Here is a 23,395-nt window from a genome sequence, read left to right as displayed (position 1 = left end):
TGGATCTCCCAGGGTTTGTGCCCTTATCCTAACAGGTCTCTTCCCCTTTATGGTCACCATTTTGACCATAATTGGCTCCTACTGCCAATGCCTCAAGTTCTGCCTTATCATCTGGCTTCTGCTGCACATGTGCTCAGCAAAGGCCTTTTCCCCTTACTGTTTCTATCTTTCCTTGGTAATCCGAACAAATAGACCAGTTGTTCCCTGGGGTGATTGGAAAGCCAGCCCTTTCTGCCTATTCAGAGGGGTGTTCATCCCCTTGGCAGGGTAAAGTAGCTATCCTCTGGAGTATCTGGGAAGCTGTCATTTCCTGACTTAATTAAGCTTTGCAGCTTTTTCTCTTTTGTTAGTACCTAACTAGCTTCCTATGCTAACAAAACTACCCTTCCAAAGTAAGGATACAGACATTCAAGATACTGGATATGGATGAAATCTGAGAGGTTGTTTTGGCCAAGCCAAAAATGAAGCAATGGATGCTCTGAGTTCTTAAGTAATTTATTTGGTTTTAAATATCTAGAAATATGGACCTAGACTAGGGCCTGTCTCCCCCTCCTCTTTTATGAATGATCGTTGCACTTCCATACTTTGTCTTAACTGGTGTTTCTTCCTGATAACAAAGATAATTCTAACTTCTACCTGACTTCAGTAGCAGCTCTCCTGTGAGGTTAGGGATTTCTCCACACTATATATCATGAAGGTAAATTCTTGGGCATTACTGAGCAACAGTGGTTATACCTTGTCATTAATCATTTACAGGTCAGATGAAAAGTTACAGAAAAATAAAGAAGAATAAAATAGATGTGTTTTGAGAATCATAGTGAGAAATGAATTCAATTAATGAATGTAGCAGGGTATTTTATTAATTACAATTTAATACACTATGACAATCACAATTAGATTGTTACATATGCTTGAAGTGGCTTTACAAATTGCTCTTATAAAAGTATATTATGAGCCCTGGCTGGTGTAGCTCAGTGGATTGAGTGTGGGCTGTGAACCAAAGCATCGCAGGTTTGGTTCCCAGTCAGGGCACATGTCTGGGTTGCAGGCCATGGCCCCCAGCAACCACAACATTGATGTTTTTCTCTCTCTCTCTTTCTCCCTCCCTTCTCTCTCTAAAATAAATAGATAAAAATCTTTTTAAAAAAGCATATTATGAATACATTCTGGCAACTTACTGCAATCTCAATTAAATTTTTTCTTCCTTCCACTTCCTTCTTTTAATCTCACCTCCTCCCCTGGCCCCATTTAGCAGGTCTGATATAAGATATCCAAAGCACAATGACACATAAAAAGAAAGGAGTAGAAAGGTTGCATATTTTCTTATATTTGAAACCTACAAATTGGTTTATTTTGTCTCTGTGTGTTTGTAGATATAGAAATATATAAATATGCATTTCTTAATAGTGTGCCAATGTATTATAAATGAGTATACATATCATATGCATATTTTAAATGTATTTAGAATATATTATATATAATTTAGTTGATCAGAAGCACAGAAAATGGTATCTTTTTTGTAATTTTTGTATAGAACCAAGAAAATAAATACCAGTAAATATTTTTTCTTGAGATGGGAATGATTTTAACCACTTCACAGGATACTTTGATTCTTAAAATAGTGATTATGAAAATAATAGCTAATATTTATGAAATGTTTACTATATATCTAGCATATGTATCATTTTATGAAATTCACACTCATTTTATACTATTTTTACACTGTTTTGATATATGAAATAAGTAGGAGGCTTGAAGAGATCAAATTATATACTTAAGTTACACAATTAGTTAAGAGGTGGAGTATGGATTTTAAAACATATCTCTCTGGTCCCAGAATCTGACACCTCTGCTAGCTGTTTTATCAGTTATTCTTCAAATTCCAACTCAGTGATCCCAAACACTGTCTTATCTGTTGATTTTGAATAATTTTCTTCTTTAAGGACATGTAGGAGAGTTAAAAATAATAGTGCAGTAGCCTTTTGGGGCTCATCTATCCAACACCTTATTTTCTAAGAATTGCCCTCCATTGCTTCTGTGAACATAATTTCATTGCTTCTGAGATGTGCTTTTGCCTTTTAGTTGCAGGATTGAGCATCAGTTCCAAGACTGATCAACACATTTCTTTCCAACACATTTTAGAGTCAGAAGATTAGTATCTCTCTCATGGTTAAATAGGCATCACACAAAATTGGTCCATGTTCTCATGGACAGAACATTTACCCAGAGGAACACAGATTGTAAAGGAAGGCTATACTCCAGGTGTTAGAGCAGAATTCATGTCTCCTAATTTTCATTACATTTTTTAAGAGACATCTCAGGGTCCATATTATAAATCACCTTTTCACTTGTGTTTTCCATAACCTTTAACCAAAAGGAAAACTCAGCATAGCTACTGCAGTCCTAATCCAGTCTTAAAAATTTGACTCAAAATCAACCTGAATAACCAACTGAAGATAAGCTGAAGAGAAGTCTTATAACCAAGGATTTACAGAAGCAACATTGAGACTGGTAAGAAGGGTAGAGAGGGGAAAAGAACTGGACCCACTCCCACAGACAGCAGCTAAAATTCTGGAGGGATAGCTCAGCCGCAGAGGTTCTCCCTAAAGAGCATGGGGTCTTAAACCCATGCTGGACACCCCAGCCCAGAACACCAAATCTGGAAAGAAGTATCCACATAACATCTAACTGAAAATCAGGAGGATTCTGTCTACCAAGGAGAGATAATAGTCTGTCAGCAATACAGTTGCCCTCTTGAAGGGTCAACACACAAAATCTCATTCACTGGCATATACATTGAGCTCTGGCAGTTGGAGGGTGGAGCAAACTGGAGTTCTGAGAAGAGACTGGGGTTTCTGGCTCTGGGAAGAGCTGAAAGGACAGCCATGAGTATCCTTGTTCTGAGTCCCTCTCCCACACCACAGACACCATCTTTCTTGGGTGGAGCACTCCCCTGTTTATGGCATCAGCCTGGGGAAATGCAGCAGCCCCATATTCTGTGCTTTTTCACCCCTTCTTGCAGAGCTCACACCCTGCTGAGGAGTCAGCTGCCTGGGCCATGGTATAGAGGTCTAGGCAGACTAAGGGGGCCTCACTGACTGAGTGGTGTAGCTTTGGGACAGGGGCCATTCCCCCCACTTTCTCATAAACCTGAGTGGTGTCTTCTCCTCACAAGAGATCCTCCAGGTCCACACTCATGGCTTGAGATCACCTAACCCTCTCAAATCCTGGTGGCCTCAATTGTCAAGACATGGTTAGAATCTGAGACAGACTGAGTAGTATGAGTCTGGGGAGGATGCCACTCCTCTTTCCTTCCTCCAAGACTGCTGGTTCATCTCCTTATGGGAGATTCACTAACCCCACCATGTGACTCATAGAATCCCACCCTCTCGACATAAAGCAGAATCTTGGGTAAACTCAGTTGTGTGGCTCTAGGCCGTTTTTTCCTTGCATGCAAACAGGTGAAGAGTCCTTTCTTCATGTGGTCACATCTTGGTCTTTTTGGTCTTGACAAACACTGCTGGCCTCACACTGATGACTCTCTGAGACTTTGCCCCACCACAAAGACCTGTAGAACCTGGCGGGTGGCATTTAGACTTGGTATACTGTGTGAAAACTTCAGAATGGCCTCAGACCCAGCATTGGCACTATTAATATGGTAAACACCACTCACTCCTACCTGGTGACTCAATAAGATCCTAGCTCATGTAACTCAAGTATCAGCAGAGGCTTTTTGAATGACTGGGGTTAACAGGTAGCCAACAGGCAGAGGTAGGTGGAAGCGGATCTCATTGGGGTGCCTTGGAACTTTTGCACATCTGCCCTGAGGCCTGGTGCTAATAAAAACAAGTATTAGTGTGGAAATTTGTCCTTCTTATGCACATCCAGGCCCAGCAGTGGCAGCCAGAAACTGTAGATCGTTTTGCAGTTTCAAAACGGTTGCCCATGGCCAGTCACAGGCAGTGTGTGATATTGGACTGCAACAGAGGCCCTCCCAAGAGGCCCCAGTACCAACACACCCAGTGGTCAGCTTCAGATAACATCAGAGCAACAGCCAATTAGCTTTGCAAATGAAATATACAAAGGGAGATCTTAGCAGACACAAAAACATTCTGAGGCAAATTCCATTTCACATGTTCAATACCTGCATAGCAGCTCATACACTTTAGTCGGGGCTGACTCTCACACTCAGCCAGCCTAAGGGTCAAACCACACACAAATGGGTGAATAATAATTAAGGCTCAATAACAATAAGAGGGCTCACATAACTCAAGTAAGGGACACTCCTGGAACACCCAGGTCAGGTGATCAAGGAGACTGTGCTACTGGGTCCCACAGAACACCTACCAAGACTGGAAGTCATAGCAGATCCACCTACAATAGAAACAAACACAAAAAAGGCAGCCAAAATAGGAGGGGAACTCTAACCCCAAAAGAACAGGAGAAGTTGATTTAAAAGCTAAATAAAATGGAAACACGCAATTTTCCAGATACAGAGTTCAAAAACATGGCTATAAGGATCATTAAGAAACTTAATAAAAACTTCAACAAAAAGCTAGCATGCATTAAAAAAAGACATAGAAACCATAAATAATCATCAGTCAGAAATAAAGAATTCAATATCTGAAATTAAGAATACATTAGAAGGAATAAATAGCAGATTAGATGAAGCAGAGGATCAAATCAGCAATCTCGATCACATGGTAGCAGAAAATCTGCAGCCAGAGAAGCAAAAAGAATTTAAAAGAAATAAGGATAGCTTAAAGAACTTTTGGGAAAACATGAAGAATAACAATATCAGCATCATAGTGTTACCAGGAGGTACTCCAGGAGGAGAATAGGGAGAGTAAGGGATCAAGAAATTATTTGAAAATAATGACTGAAAACATGCCTATCCAGGTGAAAGATAAAGACACACAAGTTCAAGAAGCACAGAAAACCACAAATAAGATGAACCCAAAGAGGCCCACACCAAGACACATCATAATTAAAATGTTGAATATTTAGGAAAAAGAGAGAATCTTAAAAGCAGCAAGAGAAAGAAAATCAGTTACCTATGAGGGAGCTCCCATAAAACTGTCAGCTGCTTTCTCAACAGAAACATTTCAGTCTATAAGGGGTTGGCATAAAATATTCAAAGTAATGAAAAGCAAGGACTGAGGGATCTAAGATAGCAGAGGAGTAAGTAGAAACTATACTAATCCTTCCCAGGCCCAATCTGGAATTACAGCTAAACTGTAGAGAAATCATCCAGAATAACCAATAGAACACTAGTTGGAAGAAGCCTTATAACCACGGACAGACAAAATAAAACCCTTCACCACAAAGAGACTGGTAGGTAGTGCAGAGGAGATGTGAGAGGGTTGGCTGGACTCCTATGGGTGGTAACTGAAGTGCCATAGGGATATTTCAGTAGTCAGGGATTCTTCCTAAAAAGTGTGGGTTCTAAAACCTAAGCTCAGCTCCCCAGCTTACAACACCAGAGCCAGAAAGGAACCCAGATAACATCCAGCTGTGAAAAGCATCAGGGTTTCTGTCTGCCAGGGAGAGACTAGAGATACAGAGAGCTTCTTAAAGGACCAATGCACAAAATTTCATTTGTAGCCACTTACACTGGGTGCTGGCAAAAGGAGGGCAGTGTAGATGAGAGACACTTGAAAAGTGTGTGGGGTCAATGGGTCTGGGGAGAAAACTGAAGGAACAACCACCAGTACACCTGTGCTGAATCATTCCCCAAACTACAGGAGCCATTTCTCTCAAGCAGAGCAATCCTCTCTTCCCTGACCTGTGGTGCTTAAGCCAGGCTGTTGATTACAGTTGATTAGATATAAAACTGATCCGTTGGAGGCTGATTACTTTAGAATCTAAGGCAGAAAATACAAAGCAGCCAAAATGGGAAGACAAAGAAACAGACCACAAGTGAAGGGACAAGTGAATATTCCAGAAGAACTAGGCAGAATGAAGGCAAGCAATTTATCAGATAGTTTAGAGTAATGATTATAAGGATACTCAACAGCATGAAAAAAGACATAGGAACCATAAAAAAAGGACCAGTCAGAAATAAAGAGTGCAATATCTGATGTAAATAATATGCTGGAAGGAATAAACAGTAGGATTGATGAAGCAGAGGATAGAATCAATGTTTTGAAAGACAAAGTAGAAAAAAACACCCAAGAAAACCAGCAAAACAGAAAAAAAAGAATTTTTAAAAATGAGGGAATCATAAGAAACATTTTGGACTTGAAGTATAACAACATCCACATCATAGGAATACCAGAATGAAAAGAGAGTGAGCAAGGGATCTAGAACCTATTTGAAAAAATAATGACCAAAAACTGACCTAATCTGATGAAGGAAAAAATCGCACAAGTCCAAGAAGCTCAGGGAGTCCCCAAAAATTTGGACCCAAAGAGGCCTACACTGCGACACATCATAGTTAAAATGACGAGGCTTAAAGACAAGGAGAGATGCCCTGGCTGGAGTGGCTCAGTGGATTGAGTGCTAGCTTGTAAACCAAAGGATTGCCAGTTTGATTCCCAGTCAGGGCATGTACTTGGGTTGCAGGCCAGGTCCCCAGTTAGGGATGTGCAAGAAGTAGTTACACATTGATGTTTCTCTCCCTCTCTTTCTCTCTCTCTTCCCTTCTTTCTAAAAATAAGCACATAAAATATTTAAAAAAAAGTGATGACAGAAAAAAAAAAAGGCAAGGAGAGAATTCTAAAAGCCACAAGAGAAAAGCAGGTAATTGCCTACAAGGGAGCAATAATTATACTGGCAACTGATTACTCCACAGAAACATTTCAGGTCCTCAGGGGGTGGCGTAAAATATTCAAGGTGATGAAAAGAAGGGCCTACAACAAAGGCTACTTTACCCAGCAAGGCTATCATTTAAAATTGAAGTAGAAATAAAGAACTTCTCAGACCAAGAAAAAGCTAAAGGAGTTTGTTAATACCAAACCAGTAGTGCAACACATGTTAAAGGTCTTGCTTTAAAAACAAGAAAAAGAGAAAGAAAAAAAAAGAGGAAAACAGTCTAATAATAAAATGTCACTATATACGTGTCTATCAATAATTACCTTAAATGTAAATAGCTTAAATGCTCTAAACAAAAGACAAAGGGTAGCTGAATGGATTAGAAAACAGGACCCATATATATCTTGCCTCCAAGAGACCCATCTCAGATAAAAAAATACACACAGACTAAAAGTAAAGGGTTGGAAAAAGATATTTTATGCAAATGGAAAAGAAAAACAAAAGCTTGGGTAGCAGTACTTATGTCTGACAAAATAGACTTTAAAACTAAGGCTACAGTAAGAGATAAAGAAGGATAATACATAATGATAAAGGGAACAATCCAAGATGATATAACCCTAATAAACCTTTACACATCAAACATAGGAGCCCCTCCATATGTAAAGCAAATCTTGATGGACATAAAAGGAGAGATTGACAGAAATATAGTCATAGTTGGTGGTTTTAAATCTTCATTGACTTCAATGGATAGAACTTCCAGGCAGAAAATCAAGATGGAGACAGCCAGCAGCCTTAAATGACACACTAAATCAAATGGATGTAATTAATATCTTCAGAGCATTTCACCCCAGAGCAGCAGAATACATATAACTTTTTAAGTGCACATGGAATGTTTTCTAAGATAGACAACATGTTAGGACATAAAACAAGTCTCAATAATTGTAAGAAGATTGAAATCATATCAAGCATCTTCTCTGACCACAATGCTGTGAAACTAGAAATTAATCACAAGAGCACTGAAAACCATGCAAAGACATGAAAGCTAAATAACATGTTATTAAACAATAAATGGATCAACAATAAGATCAAGGAAAAAATCAAAAGTTACATTCAGACAAGTTAAAATGAACATACAACAAACCTAAATCTGTGACTCTCTGAAAGCAGTTCAAAGAGGGAAATTCATAGCAATACAGGAACACATCTAAAAGCAAGAAGAACTTCAACTAAACAATATGACTTTACTCACATACCTAAAAGAACTAGAAAAAGAACAACAAATAAAGCACCAAGTAATCTGATTAGAGAAAGATGATTAGAGCAGAAATAAATGACATAGAGAGTAAAAAAAAATATAAATCTTAATTTTTGCAACAGCATGAGTGGACCTGGACAGTATTATGCTAATTGAAATAAGCCAGTCAGAGAAAGGCAAATATCATATGATTTCATCTATATAGAATCTAATGAACAAATAAACAAAATAGAAATGAACTCATACATACAGAAAAACTGATAGCTGTTAGAGGGGAGGGAAGTTGGGGAGGTGAGTTAAAAGGGTGAAGGTATTAAGCAAAAGAAAAAAAACTCATAGATGCAAACTGTAGTTGGTGATTTTCAGAATGAATGAATTGTGGGGTATGTTGAAGAGGATAAATAGGAGACAAATAGTGAGGGAAGGAGACTTGACTTGTGGTGGTGAACACAATACAATATACAGATAATGTACTATAAAATTGCACCCTTGAAACCTTTGTAATTTTATTAACCAATGTCACCCCAATAAATTCAATGAGCAATTTTTTAAAAGGTGGGGTTGTTTGATTACTATGTGGCCAAAGTCTCATAGAGATTTTGTGTATATTGGATTTCTTGATAGCTTAATCTGAGCAGTGTTAAAGCCTTATAATAATAAATAATAATAATAATGTTTAAAAAGTATGAGACTTGTCCTTATTAAATAAAATTCTTGTTTATCCATTCTTCACTCATTTGCTGTGGTTTGTTGTTGTTGTTGTTTGGGTTCCACATATAGGGGCGGTATCATGGGGTTGGTCTTTCTCTGTCTTACTTATTTCACTTAGTACAATGCCCTTGAGGTATATCCCTATTTTCTCAAATAGAAAGATGTAATTTTTTGTGAGTAAATAATATTTATCAGATTTTTTATCCATTCATCTATTTGTTGATGCATTTAGGTTATTTTAATATCTTGGCTGTTTGAAATAATGCTTCAATAAACATGGGAGTGTATATATCTTTTTGAGTCAACGTTTTCATTTTCCTTGGAAATATATAGAAGTAGAATTGCTTGGAAATGTACAGAAGTAGAATTGTTGACTTATATGGTAGTTCCATTTTTAATCTTTTGAGAAATATTCACATTGATTTTATTTTGGCTGAACCAATTTACATTTCCATTGACTGTGCACAACTGTTCCCTTGTATATTCTTGGCACCTTTGTCATAAATTAATTGACCACAAGGTGTGGGCTTATTTCTGGACTCTCAATTCTGTTACATTGATCTATGTGTCTTTGTGTATGCCAATACTATGTTTTGATTACAATAAGTTTGTAATATAGTTTGACATCAGAGAGGATTATGCCTCCAGCTTTGCTCTTCTTTCTCAAGATTGCTTTGGCTGTTTGAGTTTCTAGTGGTTCCATACAAATTTTAGGATTATGCTGTTTCTTTTTTAAAGGTGTGGACGAAGTGGGGGCTGATGGAATGTACTTCCACATTCACATGCAGATAAACTAAGAGGAACACTGGGGAGTAAGACAGACCACAAAACCCAGGGTTCTGGCATGGGAAACCAAAGACTCAAAACCTCTGACTGTAAAATCCTGTGGGTGTTGTGATGGTGGGAGAAACTCTCAGTCTCACAGGAGAGTCCTTTGGAGAGGCCCACGGGGACCTAAAATGTACACAAAAACTACACACCTTGGAATCAGCACCTGAAAGGGAATTTCCCATTTGTGGGATGTGAGGGAAGTGAGGGAAAATGGGTAGAGAACCTAGCAAGTGTCATTGTTCCTTCTCTGACCCCTCGCCCACATACAGCACCACAGCCCAGCAAAGAGGTTTGCCCCACCCTGGTGAATACCTAAGGCTTTGCTGCTTATAGTGTAACAGGTGAGCTGAGACAAAGAAAAATGGCCCAAATGAAAGAACAGATCAATACTCCAGAAGAACTAAGCAACCAGGAGATAGACAACCCTATCAGACACAGAGTTCAAAACACTGGTAATCAGGATGCTCATAGAAATGACTGAGTTTGGTCAAAAAATGAAGGGAGAAATAAAGACTATATAAAGTGAAATAAAGGAAAATATACAGGGAACCAACAATGAAGGGAAGGGAACCAGAGCTCAAATTAATGATTTGGAACAAAAGGAATAAATATACATTCAACTGGAACAGAATGAAGAAACAAGAATTCAGAAAAAAGAGAAGCTCTGGGACAACTGTAAATACTCCAACATCCAAATCATAGAGGTGCCAGAAGGAGAAGAGGAAGAGCAAGAAATTGAAAAATTATTTGAAAAAATAATGAAAGAAAACTTCCCCAATCTGGCGAAGGAAGTAGACTTCCAGGAAGTCCAGGAAGCTTAGAAATCCCAAAGAAATTGGATCCAAGAAGAAACACACCAAGGCCCATCATAATTAAGTTACCCAAGATTACAGATAAGGAGAGAATTTAAAAGCAGGAAGAGAAAAGGAGCGAGTTACCTGCAAAGGAGTTCCCATAAGACTATCAGCTGATTTCTCAAAAGAAAACTTGCAGGCAAGAAGGAGCTGGAAAGAAGTATTCAAAGTCATGAAAGGCAAGGACCTACATCTGAGATTAATCTACCCAGCAAAGCTTTCATTTAGAGCAGAAGGGCAGATAAAGTGCTTCCAGGATAAGGTCAAGTTAAAGGAGTTCATCATCACCAAGCCTTTATTAAATGAAATGTTATAGGGACTTATCTAAGAAATAGATAAAAATCTATGAACAGTAAAATGACAACAAACTCACAACTATCAACAATTGAACCTAAAAAAAAAAACTAAGCAAACAACTAGAACAAAAACAGAATCACAAGAATGGAGACCACACAGAGGTTTATCAGTGGGGAAGGGGAGGGGGAAAATAGGAGGAAAAGGTACAGGGTATGTGGAGCATAAATGGTAGGCATAAATAGACAGGAGGAGGTTAAGAATAGCATAGAAAATGTAGAAGCTAAAGAACTTATATATACAACCCTTGGACATGAACTAAGGGAGCAGGGATGCTAGAGGATGGGGGGTACAGCATAGAGGGGGAGAAAGAGGAGAAAAAAATGGGAACAACTGTAATAGTATAATCAATAAAATGTACTTAAAAAAAGAGCAGTGATAACTACAAATCTGAAATTATCTCTGGGTCACTTGGCTAAGAGATTTGACCATAATACTGAATATCCAAATTGTACTCTTTAAAGTTTTATTTGAAAAAATATTTACAAATGTTTTAAGAAAAAAAAATACTTAAATTTGTTAACGTTCTAGTACTTTGTGTATTTCCACCATAGCCCCAAAGTCTATTCATAATGTGTTAACACCAATATCTCCATTCTAGTAATAGGAAGCATTTTGACACTCTTAGCACTCGACAAGTACTCCACTACAAATGTATTTTTAGAATTGACTTCTCTAAAGATGACTACTTTAAATACTACTTTTTAATTGTCTTAGTGTACTGCATTTCCTTTGCCTTATGATAATTCATGTATGAAATGGCATTCAATTGTTAAATATAATTCCTAGTTAACTAGAATTGTTGATTAATTTGCATGTAACTCATCCAATATGCAGGATAATGATATTTATTATTATGCTGTATTTCTTCTGAGAAATATCTTAAAAATATGTTACAGTTTTCAGCTGAAACTCAAACCTTATCACCTTGATTATTAGTTTGAAGGACAAATAAGCCTAAACAAATACCTGCTGATATCTTACCTCCCTTATGATAGGCTCATTGTCTTATTTTATTTTTTTATGAGTAGTATTTTAATTTTAAAATGGGCTTGCATTTGTCATTTATCTTGCATTTTAATATGTATTCATTTTTTTAAGTGGGAAGTGAATCAACAACTTCAAGTTCCATTGATGTGATTGACAATATAGCAATACCCTGATTTATTTAGTGCCCATCTGTTTCAGATTGCTAAGAGTCAGATTAATTGAATCTTCAAATTATTTCTTAAATGTACATGAGGGGCAATTTGTCTTTAAATTTTATTTAGAAAACTAGTTTTACTTTCTCCTCCAAGGTAAAAGAGGAGTAGAGTGAGGCATGAAAGAATTCAGTGCGTTCTGCCATTACAGAATCTTACGTATCAAGAGCAGAACATTCACCATTGAGTAAACAAAGAGAAAGCACTCAAGAGAGAATGAACATCAAGTAACCATTTTTTCATGAGAAATTAAGAATTGTTAACTCAATTTGAAAAGAGAAAAGTGGTAAGTATGCATTTTGATTTACTTAATGGCATAATGTCCTACTTTCTGTGTTTCTGTAACTGTTCTAAAAAGGCCAGGGAAGTGCATACTTAGTATTTCTGATACCCAGATGGATACTCCTCTCTCCTCTCCATAGCAAAATTGGTTTTATTGATGTTTATGGAACAATGAGTCGTAATCACTATTTCCTTTATTCATCTTTAGTTTTTGAAACAATTGGCATTTATAGAAAAATGTATTCATATACTGATTGTACCAGTGTCATTACCCTGGTTGTGATAGTGAACAGTTTTCTAAGATGTTATCTTGCAGCATGTGATTCTACAATTATTTCAAAATATATTATTTAGTTTTGTAAAAAAGTCAATCAGTCAATACATCAACTGCAAATACATACATAATGGGGACACTAATTTTATTTTTTTCTATTTCCTTCTAGTTTGTTTATATGCATATAGCATATGTTTACAGAGTTGCCATCACTGTATACAATTTCATCCTATGTTTAATATCAGTAGATGTATTCTAATGCCTATTATAAACATATTTTATAATTATATTACTGATACTTTTATACTCAAGTTGATATACTAAAATTACCCCTATTTTTTGGAAATCAAAATATTCACTTTTCATGTACAGTAGAGAGAACACTATGTATGAATTATAGCAAAGGAAATAAATAGAAAAAGAAAGGCATATTAAATAACTAAATCTCATGGCAGGAGGGAGAAAAGATGGAGGGATTTGATGGTGTAAGAGCTATAAAATCTTATCATTTTGTTAATAGTGAAAGAACACAAGAATACTACCAGAAATTGGACCTCCATTCAGCATGCTTGGGTACTTGAGTTCCAACTAAGAACAAAGTTACAGCCAAGACTCAAATACAGACAAAAGTTCATTTAGAAAGTCACAGAGGTAGGAGAAGTGAGCCATGAAAGAAGTGAGCTAGCAGGACTACATGGGCTCAGGAAATAAGTTACAGAGGCAAAAGAAGGGCCTTTGAAACATATAAGAAAGAAAGAAAGGATATATATGCCTGGAGGAGGGAGAGGAGGAAAGGCTTGGGTGTGATTCAAAGAGAGAAAGAGAATGCACTCTGGAGGTCCCAGGAGAGGATTAGAGAGAGAGAAAGAGAGAAAGGAGGAGGAGGGAGGGGGAGAGAGAGAGAGAAAGAAAGGGAAAGGATATGCTTGAACATTCCCAGAAGAGGATCTCAATAGAATATTCATCAGCTTTTCAGGGTCCTGGTCTCCAACAATTGGTCAGAGCCAGGACAGGGGGTCATTAGCCATCTCAGCTGGTGCTGAGGTCAGCCATTGGTGTTGCCTTGCCTGGCCTTACTGCTTTTCTGGGCCTGGAACTGAAACACAACTGGGGCCTAGATGTTATCTCTAGCTTAACCAAACTCTGTGTCTATGGTCAAAAGACCTGAGGATTATTTCCTAAGATTATTTGATGTGAGTCAGAACTTCATTGTTTTGAGGGCCTAATGCTTAAGGGAGTGGTCAGGCAAGGGCTTGTTTGGGAGTCATTGGAGTCTATTCTCCAGCTCCCTTGGTCTTCCCTGGGGGAAGGTCACCCTGGGGGCAAATTCCTTGTTTTCCCAGTTTTTTTCCATTGCTAAGTACCTGCAGCTTTCTGAGCTGGTGACATTACAGACCTGGCCCATCATTCCTGCTCCACCTATGCCTAACTGCCTACTACAATTTGACTCTGCAACAAACTTTCTAACCAAATTGCTATAGTTTATATATTTATCTTTAAACAGAGAAATAACAATTGTGCATGATGAGTACATGGAAGTTTATTATACTCCTGTTTACTTTTGCATATGTTTAAATTTTCCAATATTAAAAAAATAAATGAAGGAATTACTGATAGAAGATTTTCCCAACAACCTTGGAAATAGTTTAAAATACCCCATGGTTAGCTGACCATCATTAGCCTACTTGTTATATTTGTAAAATTTTTTAAAGTATTTCTTGCTAATTGTCACAGCAAGGAGATCTGACAACTTAATGTAATGTAATGTATTATATGGGATGCTGGAACAGAAAGGGATTAGGTAAAAACTAAGGCAAGCTGAATAAACTATAGTCTTTAATAAATAGTAAGATATCAACTGGTGGTGTGTGAGTATAATTTAAAGCAAATCAACTGGTAGTTGGTTATGTTTTTGTTTTTAAATTTTAAATGTTGTTCTTTGCCTGCACCTAGGGTATGCTGTTCCTACCACTTCACCATCGGTATGCCCTTGAGCCAAAAACAATTTAGATACTGGAGATAGAGCAATTTCCTCCCTAGTGGTGCTGACACTTAAGTAGACTCAGATGATAAGCAAGTAAGTAATCAAATAAAGGATATAACTTCAGACAATGATAAGTTCAGGGTAAAACTCCGGCTGCAACTAAATCATCAAAAGGCCTACAGGCACTGTACCTCCTTCTTCCTGGTAAAGGAGGCAAAATGCAGGAACTTTTCTTCTACTCTGGAGAGGATATCCGAGCACATCTTCAGGCCACCAGGACCTTAAAAATTTCACTGAACCCATAGGATCCTGAATCTTCCTGGGCTTATCTTCCACTCTCTGGAGTGAATGTGTCTTATCAAATTGGTCAGTGTGCTAGGCATCCTTGCTTGCCTTGTCCACTCAGCATGATTCCATTAATAAAATAGGGTCAGTGTGATAGTTGAAGGGATGACCAGATATCCAAATGTGACAAGAGACAAGGAAGAGAAGTAATGCATCTGGGAGGTAAAAGTGTTAAGTGCATACTTTTGTTCTATGAATGTCAATTGATTTTGACCCTCCGTTTTGATTATGATGGAAAAGAATGCATTTACCAGACAAAAAGCTTTATGCCAAGTAGCCTAAGTCTTTATCAATCTGCTCTAGCAATGATACTGCATCCAGATCAGTGGATCAGTGGATGTGAGGGGCTCCTACTTGGTTAAGCCTGAGGTTTTCTATAGTTATTGTCTAGTTTGTACAGGACTCAGAATAGAAAAATTAAGTGGGAATGTGATAGAATCACCACCCCTGCATTCTTTTGTCTTTGTTTGGTTCTAATCTCTGCCATCCCCAACTACTCTCACCTGGGGATGAGACTCTGGTTTTGAATTACTGTCTTCCTCAGGAATGGAAGGAAATTTTGGAAGTTTCTACTTAGCCTTCCCCACAGGAAGAATCCAGTATGGGATATTTCTGCCAGGTACAATGGTATCTGTAACAATCTGACTTTACTGGGGAAAAGAACCCTGGGGACAACTGTAACACTGCACATTAGCCACCTCTCTATTATTTGGTCCCCATAAGCCTGCGCTCTAACGGAGGAAGCAATGAAGACATTTGTTTCTCCAGATATCAATACCAATTCAGACATTGTATTTAATACTCCTAATGTCTGATATTCTTTTTTCTCAGTGTACAGTCACCTGATTAAATAGCTTGAGAACTTGTTGGAAAAGAACTGAGGCAATCATGTATATACATGCCAGTATGTATCCTACCTTGGGCTTCCACTTCAGTCAATGAGCTCTGGGGCTGGAAAAAGATATGGAAACTGAACAAGTATCATGACTCTTTATTGGAGAAACTGCCTTCAGACACCTAGTCTTCTGATTGTTTGGTTACAGATGTTAAGCAGCAAGAATGTTGTCCCTTGGCAATTTTGACTCAAGGGACACCATGCTCTATTAACCATCTTTATAACTCCCTGCAGCTCTTGGCCACACTTCCTACATTTTCAACTTGTCAACTGTTATGGTTGCTGTGGTCCCCTCACTCCTGAAAGTTAACCACAGCCACCTGGTCTCTCTCACTGGCACCCCATCATATATGTGGCTAATAATGAGCCCAGTTCAGTGTTGCCTCTCCTATCTTGAGCCCTGGATTATGGACCAGAGCCACCGATGAAATTCTGATATATTCTCATCAGTCTTGGTTAATGGTCTGCCCTCCTACTGTACATAATCCTTTGAAGGATTTCCTGGTCTCATATATCTATTCAAGCAGACCCACTACACTCAGCCTCTTACCTCCCTCCTCTCACATTTGTTAGGGCAACTTGGGTGTTTCTACTTCACTTATCATTGGCCATCACTTTTTTCAGACCCCTAAAATCCACCTCACATTAGAGCTTACCCCATCTTTTGAAGTCCTTGTTAGTCCTTGCATTAATCTCATATTCTGAGACAGTGTCTCTAGATTATTGAAGTTATGCTTATCAAGTCTTTTATTCTAGCCCCTTTAGTCAAAATCCAATTTCAATTTTATTCCCCTGGTTCCTGCTGAAATGTGCTAGCTAATTTTGTACCTTCTTCAATGGATGCTTCTTCCCTTCTTGTGAGGCTTAAGACTTCTCAAGGATGGAATTTAACCCTAGAGTCTGTCTAGGGGAGGAGGTGCAGAAAGCTACTGAGGAGAGCTCCAGTTGCCTAACAGTAGAGTAACTTCAGAAGTTTTTCTAGCATATGCTAACTGCTAACTCTGACTAGGGAAATATAAACCTTTTCTGCAAATTCTAAGCTTCTAGCACATCTTAAAAGCCAGCATCTTCGGGGCATCCATCAGGCTTTATTTTTTTCTATTTTTTTGTGTTCCTAGGTTTTCCCAACCTTGGACCTGACTTCAGCATAGCAAACCTTCTTTGGCTGAGCATTTCAACATCTGTTGGGCTCTACATCTCCAAATACTGATCCTCTGTGTCTTCTCTTCTATTAATACTTAGTCTTTAACTACTAGTTGGCTGATCTCAGTTTTCTGTTATCCTTCTTCAGGGCATCAATAGAGCCTAGTAGAAAGCAGCTATCTATGCTATCTTTGTAGATATTGTTTCCTCAAATCACCCTTACAAGTGCTCTTCCCTCCAGAGGGCTATTTTTCCTAGGCACCTCAGGTAAAGTCTTTAGCAGTTGAACTATTACCATGTACCACATACCCTCAGAATAGTAATATCTTTACCAGCCAGGTCATGGGCAAGTCCATCCCAGAGTTCCATCATGATGTCATTACTAAGAACACTCTCAATACCTTTTATATTAGTTTGGATTCTCAGAGAAACAGACACTAAGATAGGATAAGAAACACACGAGATTTATTGGGGAGGATTTTGAGGAAGTTTCCCTTAGAGGAAGGCCAAATGGAATTCAAAGGCAGAAGGAAGGATACTCGGTGGAGCTGATGAGGAAAAGGGTACCAACAAAAGAGAGGTGTTTTTCCTGGAAGAGAAACACTATGACTGACATACAAGGAGAGACAATCATAAAAACAATAAACTGAATTTGAAGGGTGGTTAGGATAGCACATGTGCAACTATACCAATCAGTGGCCTTTTAATTGTCAGAGACTTAAGTGCAGCAAGAGCCCCACATGGATAGGATTTGTTAATAGCTGATTAAGTGTGTGCCTTGATTGGTAGAGAAGCAGTTTCTACATAAAAAGAATAGGATACATAAAAATGCAACACCTTTGAAACAGATAGTTTAAAAAATTCTAATGAGTAGGTAGAAAAATCACAACTCTTTGACTTCTGGAGGTTTAGTATAAGATTTGATCTATTTTAAATTGCTGTGGTGAGAAAGGGAGCCATAAAAATGACCATTATTGTCCTGATTTAGTAGCATTATTCTGGAATTCTGGTCAAAGACATGAAGGTAAGAAAACATGCGTGTATCAAAAATAAAAAAAATATCTTCTTTGTCATAATTATCCACTAAAACAGCTCAAAATGATCAATGGGAAATCAAGAAAAACTAAATTCAGTGTACAAAAGCTCTGAACCTATACATGAAGACTTCTCAACATATTATTAAAGTCATAAGATAAGTTGAAAAATTACATGGATAGTTATATGTTCTTAATGGAAAATTATAATAAGTATAGCCATTTTTCCAATTAAATTGTACATTCTATGTAATTCAAATTTATATTTTAATATTCAAAATTTTCAAAATTATTTTGAAATTCATTTGAATGAATGAACAAAAATGATATATTAAAAATAATGTGAGAAACATTTTTATTCTGACATATTATTTAAAGCCACAATTATTTTTAAAAATATTGTTACTGCTAAGTTAAATTAAGGCATGAAAACATATAGCCATAAAACAGCCTACATTTTTCTCATTTTGATTTTGCCAGTAATGTGGACATTCCAAATTTGTGAAAATATATAACATCAATAAATTCTACTGTGAAACACAGCTTAAGAGTAATGGACTTGAGAGCAATTATTGTTCAAAGGCTAGCATGTCTAAAATGACTAACATATTAAGAGTAAAATTAGTACCCTTAATTCTAGGAACAACCTGCTTTCCAAGAACTGAGAATGTACCTGGAATGTGGGGCTTTCAGATTTAAAACAGGGATAGTCTCAGGAAAACTGTACTCTGGTCACCTTAGATGATGCTAAATCAGGATATTGGAGGTCATGGTGTAAATAACTAGTGGGCTAGTTTGTGAGACTACAGAAGGACCCATACATTCCTGTAAGAGTCCTGGAGTCATAGGGTGAACAGGGCCCTGTGAAATGAGGAAAGAATTTTGGAGTTTGCTTCAAGTGTGAATGGCCCACAGTGGGGGATTTTGAAAGGAGAGTGACTCATGGGCTTCCATATGGTGTAAAGAATTTTTCCAGCTGTCACAGAGAGAAGAGAGATGCATCCTTCTTCCTATACAACAGATTGGGAGGAACTGCACCAAAACATTTCTATGGCTATTTTTGAATGTTGAGAGTTTTTTTTTTCTTTTTAATATTACTTTTTTTTGAGTTGGACTTAATGATATCCATTACTATTTTAAATCAAACAATCATTTGTAGTTAAAAATAAGCTATGTATCTCTTCTCTACCTTGGATATTCAGAAATTCTAAAGCCGTGGTTCAGATAGAAGTAAAAATCAAACAAAATCTTTTCTCAGGCACAAGCACAATAGTGCAGTCCTTTTATTCTATTTGTTGTAGGTGCCTTAGGCACACTTGGACGACTACAGCAGATAAAATATTTGGAGGTAATGTTATTAAACATTTAAGCAAATGATATCTTTAAAATTTTTAATATGGACATGTTCTAGGCTCTATCATTATAACATGGATAGCATTAATTTTATACACACAGTTTGTGAAAATCATTACAATAAAATGTTTCAGTAAAAATGAATTATAAGTGTTTCAATGTTAATGGTCAGCAAATTTTTTCTTCTTCTTATTCATTGATAACGGTAGTGTCAACTGTATCACTTGAAACTGAAAGACAATGGCTAAGTAATTACTTGTTTTTCTGCATACCCACTCATTATAAATTAGTGAGGTCCACCTCAAATTGTCAGCATCAAGTCCCATTTATCTCTTAGCAAGTTTCTGAAGGCAGGAAGTTACAGTGATGTGCAGTTAATGCTGGTGACTGCAAATAGGCTGCCTACAGGTCCGTTTTTGAAAAGAAAATTTTCAATTAGTGAAAGCCACGGGCATCAGCTTTCAAAAAGAGGTAAAAAAACTTCCCTATAAGTCTTTGATCTTTTCTGCTGTATCATGTGTTTATGAAAGAGAATTACAGTGCTCTGGCTTAAAAAGCTTCTCTGAAATAATTTTGTTTCAAGCCAGCAAGATTAAAGACTTGGAATCTATATTCAAATAATGATGCAGAATAAAATGTTACATTTAGATCATGTCCATAAGAGATTCACTGAATTTCGAAGTAGCTAAGAAGTAATAAAATAAGTGAAATAATTTATTTCATTTACTTTTGTTTCATCAAAGAACATGTATAAAGAACCCATGGACAAAACCAAAGTGGGGGAAGGATTGAGGGTTGGAGGTGGTGGTGGGTGGGGTGGGGGAAAGTAGTGGTGGGAAAATGGAGACAACTCTACTTGAACAACAATAAAAAAGAGGAAAAATAATATCAGTAATTCATAGATTGGCTTTGCATGATCATTGTTTCTCGATCTTTTTCTGTCTTGCCACTACTTTATGAAATGGTACTTTCAGAAGTTTCAACCTTTGTTCTTCTCCTGGTGGGGGATAATTTTGTGACATAAGAGAAAGGAGACTCTCCATCTCTTTATTGTTGTCATTAGTCATGCATTTTCATAACTCTTATATTTTATCTTTCACTCCTCCACTAAAGTAAACAAATTTGTTTTATGTCATGTATAGGACATTTAGAAGGTCCAAACACAGAGGCAGGTGTTAGGGACTATTATGAGAGAAAAGTAACCTAGGCTGAATTATAGCCCTCCTTCCTAATGATATTAGTTATTTTCTTATCCCAAGTATAAGATATATAATCATTATTCTTTTTCTTTTAGAATTTAGCCTCGAGACCTTATATTTCCTCTGTTCACCTTTAAAAGAGACTGTACACTCACTCTGTTCACCTTTAAAATTTATGGCTCCAGGTGAAGCTTTAAACATAGTTGTGTTGTTGATAAAATATAAAAATATTTCTCTAATGCACTGCACAATTTCGTATGAGTCTCTTGCATTTTAAAAAAGAGTTTTTGATGGGGTTCCACACCAGCAGTAAATGGCAGAGTGATAGCTGTGGGAGTCTTGCAGAGTGAAAAACTAGCTCTACAAATTAGAGACTGAGAGAGAAACAAAAACAAAAACAGCCCAGTGTCATGGGTGACATGACATTGGCAGCCAAAGTGAATATGTGAAGACTGACAGCCATAAATAGAAAGATTTAGATAATTTAAAGTTTAACAGATAAAAAATAGTCAAGACATATAAATTAAAATTGTGTCATAGTGCCTGGCTGGTATGGCTCAGTGGATTGAGCGCTGGACTTCGAACAAAAGGATCGTTGTTGGTTCTATTTCCAGTCAGGGCACATGCTGGGTTGCAGGCCAGGTCCCCAAAAGGGGGCGTGCAAGAGGCAACCACACATTGATGTTTCTCTCCTCTTTCTCCCTCCCTTCCCCCCTCTAAAAATACATAAAAATACAATCTTTTAAAAATAAAAGGAAATTGTGTCATAATCACTGTCCCTGGGCATTTCTGTTACCAATCACTCCATTTTCTGAGTGTATCAGTGACTGACAAAATGAACTACAAGCTACAATCCTACAATCCTGAACTACAATCCTTGGTGGGCTAGGTCTGAAGCCAGAACAATGTTTCTTTTAAAGCATAGAATAGACTCAGTCTTTGTTAATTTTCAAATAAAGAAGAAGAAAAATGGAAACTTAGTTGCCACAAAGTAACTTAATTTAGAAAACACAAAGTATTGTTCTGCCCAAACCTTTGTCCTGGTAGAGCTGGGTCTTGGTAAGTGGGAAGTTCTTAAAGGGCCATTTTTTTCTGGGGAGGTGAGGGTCGTACCAATAGCAGTTTGTGTGCTTCATGCAAAATAATTTCCCAGCTACACAGAACACAGTATGTTTCTCGTGAAATCAGAAAATGAGACACAATGGTTTTTCAACACAGATGAGGTCCATTGTAATTTACTTTCTATATAATCCATGAATGTTGACTATTTAATATATATTGAATATTAAACAAGACAAGTAAAAATTCATCTCCTTTGAAGCCATAATCAACTCTTTGTTAAATATTCATTATTTTGATTGCTCTGAGTACATATAAAAAGTTGGTCAGTCCAGAGAAATGGCAAATATGATATCTGCTTTTAAGTAATTTAGAAAGCTAGTAAGATATCCATGTACAAAATATTTATCTTCAGTCCTTCCCAAATGAATGGGTTTAATCCAGAAACAATGATTTTAGGTTTTGAAAAAGTAAACTGAGTCTAGAAACATTTTTATTAAAATCAGAAATTATTCCTAAGCCTTAAATTAAAATTATACTAATTCCTATTCATTTTTATTATAAATCATACCTATACCATTGAATCATTTCTCTGTAATTTTGAGTACACAGATAACAACTAGAATAAAATAAATTATAAAGAAGTATATATTTGATCTGTACCATTAGAAATATTCAGATCTTGAATAAATTTGTTGGATATGAGGGGGCCAATGATTATGGTATGTGAGGAGACATTTACTCCAGTCCTAAAGTATTTTTAAACTATGTTAACTACACATTTTTCAGTAGTTACCTGATCATGTTCATGCTCATGTTATCTTAAAATTTTCCAATAGCAAAACATAATCTCTTCCTTAGACATATTTTCATTTAGTAAGTGCCTCTTATAAACCTATTTTATAGGTGTTTTTATGCTTATCACTTTATTCAAGTGTTGACAATTACATTGCAAAATGAGCAGCCCCATTTCATAGATATGAAGAGTAAAAAAGGTTGTGGAATCTATCTAGTCAGCAGCAGAATGAAAGTTTAAAGCTGATACTGGCTGATTCAAAAGTCCATATTCTAAACTTAATATATTGCCCTGAAGCTTCATGTAAAATTTTAATAAAGAAATAAGCTTCTCTTGCCACTATATCATCAGTTATAGTTAGTTGACTAGCAGACTTTTGACTATACTATTCCTCACTGATCTAGAAAATATTTTGTATATTTAATAGATGAGGATTGTCTAAAATTAATTTTATTATTAGTTTTGGCTAATCTGTACTTAATGATGTTAATTAAGAATGAATGAAATAACAGTGTAGAATAGCCAACAGTGTTGGTTAATTTACACTTTCTGTAGCTAGTGGAGATGAATTAACTACTTGCTGTTAACTCAGTCCTTTAAACCAAGATTATAGCAAAACAAAAACAAAACAAAACTCATTTTTTCTCTGTTTAGACTCAAAATTCTAAAGTTTTATTATGAATATTCTGCTAGTTCAATACTCGGTAATCACCCTGATCTTATCTATATATGATGCTAATTTCCTCAAAGCAGGATATTTAGCGTTAATTAGAAATAATTATGTATTTTTTTAATTTTAATTGTCCAGAATCTTCATTTTCTTATGTACTAAAGTTTTTCCTTTAAATATGACAAAAAATACCTGTTAATAGTTATTAATTCAAAATGCTGGCTTTTCTGTTTGAACGGCCCTGATGTTCCCTATTTCTCTCTGTCTAACCTCTGGTTAAGCTTATTATTTCACTCTATGTCAATAGTGAAAGAATGATTTGAGGGTAATTTGGGATATGCTGGGAACAAACACCCCTGAGTTATAAACTCTGGTTCAAGAAGAGTTTTTATTTACACAGT

The sequence above is a fragment of the Phyllostomus hastatus genome, unplaced genomic scaffold (genome assembly GCF_019186645.2).
Source record: "Phyllostomus hastatus isolate PE091 unplaced genomic scaffold, TTU_PhHast_1.1 phas_contig_1, whole genome shotgun sequence".
Taxonomy (NCBI): domain Eukaryota; kingdom Metazoa; phylum Chordata; class Mammalia; order Chiroptera; family Phyllostomidae; genus Phyllostomus; species Phyllostomus hastatus.
Note: the sequence above shows the minus strand (reverse complement) of the source record.